Genomic DNA, 13893 nt, shown 5'->3' with positions numbered 1-13893 from the left:
CAAAACTTTTGTCTTTCTTTTGTGTGTTTAATCTTCTAGAATAGTATCTGAAACGACGCAGTATTTTGCAGTCCTGAAATGCTGAAGAAAGTGAATGTCTCTTTGCATTCTGATAATAAACATGAAACCAAAGATTACAGTATCTTTGGGGTTTCTCTCTCAAGATAACCAGAGTGAGTTGGTTATTCATAGTAGCCATAAAGTCGAACTGTAAGTTTCAGAAAAGTTTGGAAGATATTTATCTTGCTTAAATCCCAACAGGTGAAATTACAGTTTGTTGATGATCAAGGATATTAAACTGCTTAATATTTTGTTAGTCTTTCTGACCCACTTGCTGTATCAATGAACAGGTACAATAAATAGCCTATCTGGACCATGGTCTGAACTATCTTTCACATGGAACCTGGTGCTGTAGCCTTTTTCCTTGCTTTCAGGGTGAAGTTGTTATGAAACGCACTGATAATCCAGACTAACATTGCAAAATTGCCTCTGTGTACTGAAAATGCTTGAAACCCTCTGCTCAAGGTGTGTATGCATTCATTTCAAATTAGGTGGAAATCATAGAAAGCTGTGATGATGCTGCAACCTTTTCTGTTGCACAAAATCTATCATTGAAGCTTCAGTTGGTGCAGTTTAAACTGTATAAAAAGTTGCTGCTTGCTTTCATCTCCTGAAATGATCAAGGTTTCCAGCTTACCTTGCAGTTAGACGTACAGCAGCAATTCTCATAGGTCAGACTTCTTCAGGGGTGAGGATAAAATAGAATCTAAAAGCACTAGGCACATTATAGGTTCTTCTAATATTTCTCCTCCAGCCAGAAGAGGTGGTTCAGCTAGTGTGACAGTGAGCTGCAATTACAGCTGTGAGAAAATAACTGTGTGGTTTTGTCTGTGGCAAAGGCTTTTAAAAATTTCTTTTAAAAAACAGGGAAGAAGTGCAGGCTTTGTTTCTACTTCAGTGTGCCTTCCTTTCAGGCACTTTGTTTACTTCAAATAATAGCCTTGCTTTACACAGACCCCTTCTAAGATGATAGTCCTTTAAGGAGTCAGAATCACAGCCTGCAGCAGCCTCTGTCCTTAAATACAACTGTTGGTATATGGATTAAAGGTAGCAGGGACAAGTATGATGAGTCCTATAGAATATTCAGGGGGTGACCACAGCAGACAGAGGCCTGAGGAATAGGCCTTTATCTTTTGTAGTGGGGGATTTATAAACTTTGTGCAAGAAACAGAGAAGAAAATAGTGAACTGACTGGGATCAGCACAAAGATAGGAATCTTGTTCCCCCTTTATTTGGCAACAGCATAGAAAACTCTGGCTTTGGATGTAAGAATTGGCAGGATAGAAAATATAAAAATCTAGACAAGACTGGAACTTCCCAAAAAGCATGCAGTTGTGAAATATATGGAAGGATATAAAAATCTTGACTGCTTCAGTCAGTGAAAAAGTTTCAGATATTGAGTAAATGTCATATTTGTGGTCAAGGGAGGTTGAACAATTGATTTAGGCCTCTGAGGATAAAAGATGCTGAGCAAGGGACAGTGCCAAGGAGAAAGAAATGGGAAATTTAAGTGAGCAGATCCTTCAATAAAGTACATTTCTGCAGAGGTATTGTGAAATATTAGAAAAATAATAATGCCACTAAACCAGGTTTAGCACAGACAAGAAACTTGAGAAAAAAGAAACTTGAGAATCTCGTCACATGACTAATTTGATGACCTATGGACCTGACTACATTTCTGGAGTCAGTCTGCCTTGAAGGCCACAAGGTGCAATTTTTGTGATACCATATGTGTTGATGCTGACCAAGAAAAGGTAAACAATGCTACAACATCAAACATGGCCATTCATCTTGGTTCTGAGGAAAAGCAACAAATGAAAAGTAAAGTAAATGTGACAGGAAGTTATAGCTCAGGTGAGATTTCACAGGGGTGGTCTCAGCCCCTACCTCACTGCTAAGTGACAGAAAAATGCTACTGTGCAGGCTTTTTTTTGATGCTTGTTTTTCTAGCATAGTTATATATATGTGTGTGTATATATATATAAAATTTTCGTTTCTTAGAAGAAGAAAATTTTTACTGAGACAAGCAACATCAGAGATTGGGGTTGAGAGTGGAGAGGATTTTTTGGGAGAGCATTCTGAGGGGCGAGTGCTTTACTGTGTCCTCCAGGGAGCCACAGTAAAGATTTCAGAGAGTGAGAAGAATTCTGAGTGTCCTGAAAACAGAAGCCAACTTGATAAACAAATATCTTCAGAGTCCTACTTGACCTGGCATTTGGGAAAAATTGTGAAAATTGGATTGGGGGGGACACATGCCCTGCAAGTTGATCTTAGTTTACAGTCTAGCATAGCAAAATAAAAATAAAGTTATCAGATAATCCTGGGAAAAACAGAGACTAGAATGTGACAATTATTTTGTTGATATACGCATACAAGTCTGCATTTTCCATGCCTTCACTTTTAAGAAATTAACTCCTCACTGCACCATGATGTCCTGATCTTGCTCATTTGAGTTTGCCAGAAGGTACCTATTCTGAAATTATCACAGGCACACAAATCTTTAAGGAAGACAGGTAATCATCTCATTTCAAGCCTGTGTGCTTTTCAGACTAGATTCTATACTCTTACCTGATTTTTCCTCTTCTTCCAATGGCCTTTGTAAACTGGAATCCAGCAACAAACAGGACATCATATATGTTGCTCGATTTTGTTGTTTTAGTTTGGTTTCTTTTAATTCTTGTTTTCACAGATTTTTTTTACTCAGCACAGGCAGAAGCAAACCAAACATGAATGGAACATGGTATTATCTCTATAACACATTTCAATTTTTCAGCAGAAACAATTTTCAACAGGTAGTTCCTAATTTACACTAAGTAGCTGAACCAATACCTCCCACCTTCACCTGAGGTCAGCTGACACCTCTGAAAGCAGGCTTCTTGCTGGATGTCACTCAAAATCTGCTGAGTGATTTAGGCAGGATGACAATGACTTAATTCCAAAATGAAACAACTGCAACTGGTTTTTTTTTTTCCTCTGAGTGCTTTTCTGGGTTGGGGAGGAGGTGAAAAATCCTTCCCTCTTCCAATTCTCTAAAGGTGTCTCCAAGTCTTTAAAGATCAGTGGGCTGTAAAAAACATGAAACAACGCAGGAAGAGCATTGGTAAATTATATATTTAGGTGTGTTTAATTTAAAAAAGATTCACCCAGCAATGTATGGGGGTAGCTTGGTTAATGCCACAGAAGATCCTAGGTCATAAGGGAAACAGGAATATCTGGATGCACGTAATCCAGTGTGTATGTGTAACTGACTTTCTGTCATGGCAGCTCCTGAAATGTGCTACTGTGAAGTGATTTTCAAAGGAAACTTTAAAATTAACTAGTCAAGGGGGTATGGCAAAAATTACTTTCCCACACCCATCTTTCAACAACATTTTTGTTGCTGGTGTCCACATGGAAGCTGGGAGATATGCTCCTGTCTCTTTGACATGGGACTGGGTTAGAACACAGAGTCTGGGGGTAGAAAATAACATTTTATGTACTCAAATTAATTTCAATGTTCAGAAATACAATGCTCTGGGAAAAACATAACTGCCCAAAATGGGATGCTGCACCCCAAGCTACAAACATCTTTTGAGCTGATTGCTCTTTTTGCTCCTGTCCAAGCCAGGGAATAGCTCATGATAAGTTCCTATCATAGGGCAGGCTTGGATGGGATAGGGGCTCTGGTTACCTGCTGGGTTTAGGAAGGAAGCATCCTCAACTGTGTGTTAAACCAAACAGCAAATTTTCTTTAGCTTTTTTTTTTTTTTTCAGTATTGGGGCTGGCTTATTTTGGACTTTGATATTGTTTCTTGGTTTGGTTTGGTGGGTTTTTTGTTTGTTTGTTTGTTTTGTTTTGTGTTGTCTTGGATTTTTTCCTGTGACTGCTTACTTTGATTTCATGTTACTCTCTCTTCTAGGAAGAGTTTAAGTTTTCAGATTGGATGTTATTTTCCCCTTTTTAAAGTACCTTCTCTCATATGATATATTGAATCTTTCTTGGCAAGCTCGTCTTCAGCCATATTGAATAGGTGGATTTTGTTGGTGAGCAGACACCAGAATTCAGAAAAGAAGAAGTTAACAAAATACATTGTTTGTAAAATGGACTTTAGTGGGAAGGTTTTGTAGATTTCATCCTCTACCCTTGGCAAGTCTGAATTAATTTGTTGACATAATTCTACAAGAACACTTACAGATACTTTGCTCAGAGAGATGTAGAGGGACATGCAGACTTTAATTTTTCAAAATGTATCTCTCTATTCATGCTGGCTGTGTGTTAAATCTCACATCATGCTCAGCACTGAAAGGTCCAGGATGCTGTAGTGCCCCACAGGCTCTCAGCATCCCCAAGCTCAGGAGTCTCCAGCAGTGTGGTGAAGGGAAAAAAGGAGGAGAGGAGAAGGGTCCAACTGCAGGGAACATGTGCTAGAAACACATTGAACGAGATGCCCAAGGGTCACAAATGCTCTTGGATGTCAAATAAATGTACATGCAACAAACTGAAATCAAGATGAAAGGCTGGCAGAAGGACTTATACTCCAAATTGAGAGCCCCAGGATGTTTCCTTACAGACCGTTTGAAATCTTAGATAATTTACATGAAGTTTGTGGAGAAGGGCAAGGTGAAAGAGCATTGGCTGCATCACAACATATGTTTCATACTGCAATGCAAAGCTGCCTACAAGAAGAAATGGATGCAGTGTGTTCTACCCAGTAAGTTATCATTTTACATGAGAAGTAATGAGATTTATTTCGCTTGGTGAACCTTCTGGACTGAGTATTTTAATAGGTCAGGGCTAAAATACACACAAAAAAAATAAAGTTAAATTAAATTCTACCTATGGGTTCTTCAAGTAAAAAAAGGTTTTTTGCCTTTTTATAGGTTGTTTTGGGGAAAAACCCCTTTGCTCTTTCCTCCTCCCCAGGTGGGAAGATGGGCTTATTGACCATTTTGATAAAGGAACATATTTGTGTTCCAGCAGATTTCCCAAACGAGTCTCTCATGAGGGTTATCTTCTCACAATGTGTGTGATGTGCTCATCACAGACTACCATAAGAATGATGACTGTAGGACTGGAAAAGATGCTGGCTAGCAGCCATCCCTTGGGTGAGGTAGAGGATGGAAGCTGAGACCCATTTCTGAAGCCATGAAAAAAATGGCTGATAAGTAAACAAAAAAACATATGACAGAAACACAAAAGAAACAACTTGTTTTATTTGTGCTTGTAATGAAATGCAGACAAATCTCATCTCAGCTGGACCAAATACAGCTTTCATTCCACCATCCCTAGGGGTAAGGAATCATGAGGGCAGACTGAGAACTCCCTGGGCACTATCTTCTCCCACAGACTGAAACTCTGGCAGGTGCCAGCCCAAGAGTCTGGCTGCCTCTTCAAATAAAAGGAACCTTTAAACTCTTTATGTCAGATCTTACTTTTCCCACAGCTTTCTTAGACTTTGCCAAATTCCTTCATCTATGTTCAATTTGCCTGTGTATTTAATTAAAAGCAAGCAAAAAACCAACAAAACCCAAAACAGAAAACACAATAGCAAAACAAGCAAAAAACCAAACCAAAAAGAAAACCCAAAAAAGACTCCAAGAAAGAAGTCCACCAATCACTGATACCTTTATACTGCTTCTCCTTAAGAAAAAGCTAGGGACACCTGGAACAAGAGCATAGATGCAGAGCACTGAGGCAGCAAATACATCTGAGTTTTCATATGGTGAATTATAATGAAAACCAAAATGTCCTGCAGCAGGGTAATATCAAGGCCTTGGAAAAGGTAGGAAATTATAATCAATTTCACTGATATGTTGGCAAGTGTTAAGTGCATTTTATATGAAGCCTTTATTCTTTAATGAAACACATTTTTCCTGCAGAAACAATTTACTTTTAGATTCAGGTTCATACACAGAATAGAAGTAATTACATTTAAGTTTGTTCTCCAGCTTTCTAAAGCTGTTTCTAAAACTGGGCAAATAAAATTGTGTGTTGATGGGCTATCTTTCTGTGGACCTTTTAGAAAGGCTCTCACTAATGATGAAAAAAAAAGAAAAAGAAAAAAAGAAAAAGAAAGGGAAAAAGAAAAAGAAAAAAAGAAAGAAAAAAGAAAGGAAAGGAAAGGAAAGGAAAGGAAAGGAAAGGAAAGGAAAGGAAAGGAAAGGAAAGGAAAGGAAAGGAAAGGAAAGGAAAGGAAAGGAAAGGAAAGGAAAGGAAAGGAAAGGAAAGGAAAGGAAAGGAAAGGAAAGGAAAGGAAAGGAAAGGAAAGGAAAGGAAAGGAGCAAGCTTGGGTTTTTATACATTTTAAAATGACAGCTAGTATTTCAGTTTCAATAAAAATGAGCAAATACATTCAGTGCCACCAATTCATCATTAACTTAAAAGTTAGACAAGTCTGTCTTTTAAGATAAATATAGAGGATGAAAAAACATTCAAGGTAACAGTTATTAAACTAAATGTTTTGTTGATTTCTTTTACCAGCTGTTTAGACTAAACTGTGTTTTTAATGATTCCATAAAGAGGAGTTATTAGTGCTCTTTCTTCTGGTAGTATAGACATTGGGGAAGTAAGGAGTGTGAGATGTCAGTTTTCATTATAGTTCTGTTAAAGCTCTTTGCTGTCAGGAAAAGTCAAACTCTTTTTCTTCCCTTCTGTGGAAAATTGACAGCTGATAGGTGAAACTTCAGGAATAATTAATGAAAGTAGCTGTGTAAATTCCATTGGGGGAAGCAATCTTTCACAAATATATTTAAATTAATACAGTGTCCTTTTCTTTGAACAGTGACAGGGTGCAAAAAGATTATTTTGGATTCCTTTAACACATCTATAAACCTACATTGCCTCTTTAAAAATAAATTACAGCCCACTCCACTCAAGAAATCACAAAAGGAGAGAGTGATATTTGAAATTAATTCAAAAATTTCTCCAGCGTGTTTCCAGCTGTCAAAAACACACTGAAGGAATGCCAAACATATTTCAAAACACTTTCTGTAATTTGAAGATAGCTCAAGTAATTTTTACTGCCAAAATCTCTTCTCCATCTTTAATAGATCCATACTTATTCCTAAAGCTGTAGGATGTGTTTTTATTTAAGTCCCGCCCATAATTTTTCTTTCCCCACAAAAAAAAAAAAAAAAAAAAAAAAAAAAAAAAAAAAAAAGCCAATAATGCATATAAACCAGACAGATAATGAAATTGACTGGTTTGGGTGTAGACTTGGGAGTATGGGTTTGACTTTTTCTTTTTTTTTTTACAGAGAGTAAAATTCCTTCACTTTTAGAAAGAGTAAAAATTCTTATTGAGAAGCTTTAGGGATCAGGACTCAAGACCATGGCTTTGCCATAGATTTTCCATGTAGCCTTGGTTATGTTGTAAGTTCTCTGCTCTCTACTCTTGCTCTACTCTGCTCTCTGCTCTTGAGTCTACTCAAGCAAAATGGTACCCCCAAACTGAGTATGGAAGATAAAACCCAAATATTTTTAATATTTGCTTAGCCATTGGAACACTGAGGCTGCCTGAATAGATTTTGTAGTTTGATGCAATGCACAGATCAATAAATATTTCCATCAGAAGAGTGAGTTCATATTCTGTGCTGTCATATAAAAAGTGGTAACACTGGCTGAGGATCGCCTGCATGGCTCATTTTGTATAAACAGTCATTTTGGCAGGTGCCTATTTGTATTGGAACTCCTACTGTATTAAGCATTTGCATTCTGCTTTATCTTCAAAATGCTTTATAAACACTTCAGTATCAATCATCTTAATACATTTATAAAGACAAGTACCATTAATACCTGTCAGTAGATGTTTTTAGCTTGAGACTCTATACTCTCAAGGCTATTTTTAGCTTTGAGTCTATACTAGCACAGAGCTTAGAAACCTCAAATAGTGTCCTTTTTCTCTGTGATTGAACAAAGCATTGGCAGAGCCTTTGCAGCACTCGAACATTTCAGGGGGTTTTAGTGTTCAATACGTCCATGGTGCTAACACTTTAAATGCATTCATTAAGACCATGATTCTTATCACACTTACCAAACAGCTGGGCAGAGATTTCTGGAGATATATTTTCTATAATTTACTGGAGTATACAGAGCTATTACTCTTTGTTGAAGAAACTTTGGAAAACTTCACGTCAATATTCTTTGCAAGACTCTAACTTGAAATGCCGTTATAAGCAAGGTGTTTCTACACGAAGCCACAGCCAGCTGAAAGCCGTAAGTCTTCCTTATTAAGAATCTACTCCAGCTTCTATTAAAATCAATGAAAAGATCTTTCTGACTCTGGCAGGTACAGAATTGCTCAATAAAATGAAAATACCCACAGGTTATTATTGTTCGGTCCATAAAAAGTCAGCTAAAAACTTACTATTTTTCACAATGTAATGTGTGTACATCTGCTTCAGTTCTTTTAAAATCACTGGGGGATCCTGGTTCTTCGATAGAATGTTCACTGGAGTCAAACACTGGCAAATAACCCTGTGGGCTCAAGAGCTTTTACTAACAGCCTTTTGTTCATACCTGCTAAGCTATTTAAATTTCATACGAAGAGCATGTCTAAGATCTCTCTGTCAAACTGTAAGGAAATGTCAAAGAACCCAAAACAGAGTTCCTGAAAATGTAAAGGAAAGCTCAAAATAAAATCACAGGGCACTAAAATGTTCTGAGATTTTAGAGCCAGGAGCCACCACAATTCACAAGAGTGACCACCTGCTTTGTGAAGGCATTAGAGTTTCAACACAATCGTTTTGATACCAAGTGCAAAAACTTGGAGCAGAGCAAGATTTTATTTTCAGAAAGGCAGATTTTATCTCTATCTGTGGACTTCAGCTGATGGTGATGTAATATAAAATTCTGTGGGTAATGATCCTTGCTTTTTAACATGGCTCTTAAGTTTAATTTCCAGCAAGATCTGCCTCTGTCTGTAGATTTGAAAAGTCCTCTACACAAATTCACTCATCCTAAGGGGTGTGTGAGCAGCAGTTGTCCATGGAAGAAAAAATGTTGGAAAAAAAAAGGAAAAAAAACCCAAAACAGCTTTCTGGGGTCAGTGAAATATTCTGAACAATGAATGCTTTCTATTTTCAGGTAAACTTAGAAGCAATTGTTGCAGGTGCTGGAGGATAAGTAACCTAAATATTAGGCTAAAAAAGTTAGGTTTCTTTGGATAGAATTATTTCAGTGCTTATGAGATGATCACCTTTGGCTTTACTGGGCAATAAATCCTATCACCTATACATACTGAAGTGGCAGAAAAAACTTTTACACAAAGACCCACCCATCATGTTGTAACTCGTGTTACAACAGTTCATGTTTCAGCCAATTCAGCCTCTGTCTCTCTGTGAACAATCCGTGTGTGCCATTGTAGGGATTAGATTTTTTCTCATGCTGGGGATAGTTTGTTCAAGATGAAACCATCATTTTACATCACAAGGGCCATTGGAAGGGCACGTCTGTCAGGCCAGTGTTGTGCTTCTTGGGTGGGTTGTATGAAACACAGCTGGTATTACCAGATCCAGTGTGGGTTAGCAGAGGAATACCATAGCTCCTGAAAGTCTCTGCAGCTTCTTTTAATACTCAGTTCACCTCTGGAACAATTAAATATAATACTGTTCACCTGACTTAGGTATTGAGACAGTAGATTCCTATAAATGAAGGGTAGAAATACAGCTAACCACCCATAGGAATAGACGACCTCTCTCCCTCTCTTTATCAGAATTATTCTTGATGGTGTCATAGAGTCCTTTATTTAGTCAAGGCTTAAACATTCCAGGAGTCCAGTGTTCCCTTGGGAGATTATTTCACAGCTCAGTGCACCTGTGTCAAGGGAGGATTCCTTACAGCTTAGTCTGACTATTTTTAATGGCAGGTGGAGTTTCACCTTTTTCCTGGTTTCGGCCAGGACAGGGCTCATTTTTTTACAGTAGCCAGTAAGGGCCATGGCTAGAACACTGAGGTTATTCTATATCACCTCACATCATTGCCAGGGGAGGGGAAAATGGACCTCTGCTTCCAAGGAGAAGGGGTTCCTTCTGGTCAAAAAAATCATGGCAGGGGGGCCATTTGGTATTGTTTATTGTCACATGCTCTGTGGTGAGAATTTTTACATGTGAATCACTCTCTCTTTTGTTTACTTTTATTATTAATTTTGCTGCTGTTACTGTTCATTTTCTTATCTCATTGCTGTTTCCAATATACTTATTGTTCTTTCAATATACTTATTGTTAAACAATATACTGTATTTTTAAACAATATACTTATTGTTCTTTCCTCAGCCTGTGAACTTTGCCTTTTGTTCCTCCAATTGGAGGGAAGGGAGAGGAGGCATCACTCACTTTTTTTAGTGGGAGTACTAAATTGGAGAATATAATTCCTAAACCATGACAACGTTACACTGGAAAAAAAATTTTCACATGTACTGAACTTCCTGCAGTATCCTGAATTTGATTCAAAAGATAGTGTAACCATTCCATATGAGCTTCCCTCACACCTGTCTCCCAGGTCCTATCTGTTCTGAGTTTCCCTAAAACATTTTCCTCTTTGGAATTACTGTTCTGCCAGCTATATCAAATACATTTTTCTTATGTTTTTAAGTTCAATAAATGGTGCATATATTCCTGTAGACATAATGCCTAGTTTCATATTTACAGGATTGTTTTAAAGTTTCTTTTCAACCAGCTCAACTAATGGCCACATTTATCTAACAAATGGTCTGAGCTCAAAAAATATTGCAAACCTTCACAGGTTTAGAACTGATTTTCATTGGAAACTTGGAACATTTTACTGCCTTTCTGGAAAATAATAATTAAGCCCATCAGCAAGGTAGAAAAATATTCCTGGATATAGTTTTCAAAGTTCTGTGTTTTGTCTATGTGTCTATCCTTCCGAATTAGCTGACTGCTATTTTTCAGTCCCATTCCCCTGGAGCTGGTTCTTGGCCACCTTCTTGGGGGATAAGCAGGGCTTTTCCACTTGGGTAGATATGTGTCCCTGTTTGTGTTCACCCTCCAGAGCAGCTGGAGCTGCCAACACCGTGGCTACATGAGGTCTCACAGTCACTTTGGCTGTTGTGGGTTGGGCTGTGCAACTTGACCTTCACCCCATGGCTGGCAGATGGTGGAGATGGAGTGGTCAAGCTGATCGTACCTGTAGGTTCACAAAGGGCAGAGGTAACACTGAGGTCCTGATAGGTTCTTTATGAAGAATGCCATAACTTAGAACTGAAGAAGGGGTAAGGGGAGGTTTGTGATCTCTGTTCTTTCCATATGGGAAAACAGGGTCAGATATTGTCTCTTCTCAGTACAGAATATATTTATTTCAGCCGCTTGTACAAATATTCAATATTGAAACTGGACAAAACAAAAGGAATTTTTCTTAGTCAAGATCCTCCTAAGAATTTAATCTGCAATATGAAAACTTCCCCAAAGGGTCCCTTATTACCATCAGTCCATGATGACAATCTGATGATCTCTCATTCCTAGATCAGGGATGGTTTGGAGATGGCAAATTATTTTCCTCTGCACTTGTCCATACACCTCAAACTGGAAAATCTCCTGTGGAGCATTTGGAAGAGCAGGCCAGTGATTCTCATTTACCAGTCTATGTATTAGCAGATCTAGGGACTCTAACATATGCATATGACCAGTGGGTAGCATTCCTGATTTAAATTGCAATTTCAGACAAGTGCATTTCTAGTTCCTCCATTGTAGCTAAGATGGCTGGTTTTGTTAGGTTGTTGATAAAAGTCTGGTTTCTGCACACACAAAGCACAGAGGAATAACAGTGGCTGGGGGAACCCCAAAGGTATTTCCAGGGTATTCCCATGCACATTACAGAGGCTCTGGGCCTTCAGAGCTGCTTGCATGTCCCAGTGGCAGCAGGATCAGAGGCCACTGGGTGGACAGTGCCTAAGTTCAGCTGCTAGAGGGATCCCCACTGCATAAACACATAAGTGTGTATTTCCTACTAATACATCAATCAGCCAGAACAAGTGAGCAGGATGAGGCCACTGGGGCTTGCAGGTTTTATATAGGTTGATTTGTGTCTGGCAGTGTATTTATGTGTATAGGTGCTGTATACATCCGTGTGTCTGTGCCTATTGGAAACACATGCTGCTTGTTGGCCATGGGAGCACAAATTTGCAGCTGCCTTCTCCATGCTGTTGGGCTACTGGATTCAACAACAGAAACCAGGTTTTGTTCTGGATTTTTCTTGTGTGAAATTCATGTATTTTTGTGCATTTGTTTTGTTGGATTCAAGCAGTTTTGAAAACATTTATTAATTTGTGTATGTGTTTGCCATTCATATTAAATGCTCTTTTGTGGTGTTGTTCCTGGCAGTCTCACCAAAGTGAAGAGCCAAATACAAGTGAATTGAGGAACTACAGAAATGGCCTTAGGGGCTCTTTATTCATTGATCAAAACAATGTGTACAGGTAAAGCCCAGCTGCTGGCATTGGCAGAACACCTGACAACCTTGGGAGCATATACCAAGAAAGTTGGCTTTGAATTGCTAGAGCTGCACACAAAATCTTAAAAAATACAAAAATGTCCCACTGAAATAACTGAAACCACTCACACTTTTCACTGTTTTGTGCTTGTAAGAACCAGCTTTTTACCATATGGGTCTTTTGATTACCACTGAATAGAAGTGTTTTCCTCAGCTCTCTCTCAAATCAATTACATTTGCGTAATTTCAAGTATGTTTTCTTGGGATGGGAGAAAAAGTAATGTATTGCATTAAAATAGTTGATGAGTTGTTGGCTGTGCATATTTTCTAGTATGTGTTTTACTAGTAACTCTGACTCCTAAATCCCAAGTCCAGTTACTCCTCTTCCCTGTAGCACCTGCAGCATTAACAACTGGCAATAGTGAGTTCTGCACCTGGAGACTCCCCACTTATAAGATATTTAGCATTCTCAGGAGAAATATTTGTTAAGACCAAGTTAACAAATTTTTCAGACTCTATAGGTAGCCTAGCACCTCAACAGCCAGTGCCCCCACTCTAAGAATCTGAGTTTTAATTGTAAAGTTTTTATTATGTGAGTAATATTGTCTCCTGAAAAATATTACATATAGAGGAAATGAAGCTAGGAAGCTTTTTGAAAATAACTGGTTGCTCACTGTTTTGTCACAATGTCATGTTTCTACTTTCCCTGACCCCTCAGGGAGACAGGAGATGTCAACAAACATGAAATCACAGTCACTTCAGTTTTCCTTACGATCTGAGTCTGCTGCTTATTTGCTATGGCCTTGCTCTTGAGAAGTGCCCTACTGAAACAATAGTGCTTGATCAAGCTCAGAATGGTAGAGCTGGGATCAGTGCTGGAGGTTTGTCACCAGCACAGTCTGGTTTTCACCTGGTACTGTCTCAGAATTCCCTCCCAGCTGAAGCACCTCAAAATCAAATTCCCACAAATCATTGGTAGCATAAGAAAATGTTGACTATTTTGCAAAACAGAATTGTGTTTAAATGTTTGTTTAGAGGAAGAAGCAATTGTATTCTATTTGTATATCTTAAATCCAGATAAAATATTTAAGACAGCAAAATGCTTCATTTCTTTTCTTCAAAGGCTATCTATGGTTTTGAACAAACACCAAACTATTTTGTTGTGTTCCAAGAGGGAAAAAAACCCATCCAAAAAAAAAAAAAACCAAAAAACACCTCACCCAGATATTGTGGGTTTTTTCCCACTCTATTTTTTTTCCATATCTGGGCTGATATTCAGTATCTTCTTTTCACAGGGTCAATAACTATTGCTGATGAAATGGAGTTTTGCAGCAGATCCCCCTTTCCCCTTTGGAGCCCAGTACCCACAGCAACCTCCCAGCCTGTCACAGACCCTTGGTGGATGTGGGT

Source organism: Poecile atricapillus, chromosome 3, assembly GCF_030490865.1.
Source record: "Poecile atricapillus isolate bPoeAtr1 chromosome 3, bPoeAtr1.hap1, whole genome shotgun sequence".
Classification (NCBI taxonomy): Eukaryota; Metazoa; Chordata; class Aves; order Passeriformes; family Paridae; genus Poecile; species Poecile atricapillus.
This window is presented reverse-complemented; position numbering follows the sequence as displayed.